This window comes from Primulina eburnea, chromosome 15, assembly GCF_022965805.1.
Source record: "Primulina eburnea isolate SZY01 chromosome 15, ASM2296580v1, whole genome shotgun sequence".
In the NCBI taxonomy this organism is placed as follows: domain Eukaryota; kingdom Viridiplantae; phylum Streptophyta; class Magnoliopsida; order Lamiales; family Gesneriaceae; genus Primulina; species Primulina eburnea.
The window spans coordinates 3,825,261-3,827,043 of NC_133115.1; positions in this window are offsets into that span (position 1 = coordinate 3,825,261).

Here is a 1,783-nt window from a genome sequence, read left to right on the forward strand (position 1 = left end):
TACAGTACGGTTCTTTGAACTCATATATCTCAATTGAATCTAAAATCATTGATATATCGAGAGTTGCAAATAAATTCGATAACGATGTGATATATCTTTGAATAATAATAATGTCATGATATGTGCAACTGAGGAAGAACCTTTCCAAAATGCACATGTGTTACTGTGGTCGGATATTTCTTACATTATTAACTCATCATATCACATAAGATATTTTCAATCGTATGTGAGTCATGAATCCCTGACTTCAATACATTGACTCCTATATGTTTCAAAACTATACTCAATTTCGTCACCTGATCACCATCAATGGAGTCGGTAAATAGATCAAAGTGCATGCTAGTACGTAGAGCCTCCACGTTATCCCAAGTCAAAGGACTAATGATGTACAACCATAACCTTAGATTATTTCAATCGATAAATGATAACCACTTGGAAAGTCCGAGGGAGGGTTGTTCAGTGCCTCATCAAATTATCATTTAGATGTATGAATAGACATATCTATTCCCTAACCAATGAAACATGACATTTACATCACATATGTTAGTCTCAAGATCGAGAGATCTTTATCCTTATTTTAGGTGATTAAATCAATTAGGAATCATTTTAGAACATACAGTACAATTCCTAATGAGTTTCATCATCTTACGTTTAGAGACAGATCTCGTGATACCTATTGTATATTCAAAGACTTTATCTATGTAACTTACATGATTATACAGATAAAATAAATGCATAATTGGATAAAACATAAAATAATATTAAAATAAAGAATATGTTTACATAAAAGTCAATAAAACAGAAGCCACCAGTTGGCTCACTTGACACGTATTCTAACAATCTATCACTTGATCTATAGCCAACTACACATAGATCTCAAATCCATTTGGTCATTATGCTTATCAAACAATTGTCCTAGCAGAGGCTTCATCAGTAGATCAACAATGTAATCTACAAAGACGACTCTCTCTAATGATATGTCTCCTCTAGCCACAATTTTACAGATTATGTGAAACTTATTCAGTATATATTTGGATCGCTGATGTGACATCTGCTCATTTGCTTGCGCAGCGGCACCGCTGGTGTCGCAATACATTGGAACTAGATAAACTCGTTAGGAATTACGTCCAACTCTTAGATGACATTTGGGCTATGATTCAGTCTCATTGACTGAATCCGTTATAGTGTCTTGCATGAAACTTTTATAAGAGACAACATCACCATTGAGGTTAAATACAAATCTAAAGGTTAATTCCAAATAATCAACTGGAAAATATAATTAGTGTAGTCTATCTGTATGAATGAACATCTTCATGCTCTTACCAATGAAACATTTACATAGCAGATGTTAGTCTTAAGCTCGAGCGGTCTGCACTTATTTTAGACAGCTGAATGGACTAGGAACATGTTTAAAATATACATTACGCTTTTTATTGAGTTTCATAATTTTACATTGAAAGACAAACCTCGTGGTACCTATTGCATATTCAATTAATGTATATGCAGTTTACATGAGTATACAAATAAAGTAAAAATCATAATTGGATAAATTCAGAAAACAATATTAAAATAAATAGTTTGTTTATAAGAGTCGATAAAGTCCAATTCACAAGTTCACTCGTTAGACATCTACTCTAACATATATTTCATTATGTCTTATAAATATTATATATCCGGATCTTCCGAATTAAATCTAAACGAAGAATAATGTGTTTGTCTTTTACCAAAAATTGTAGTCGATGATAATTGTATAATATTAATATTTTAAATCATATAGTAGTTC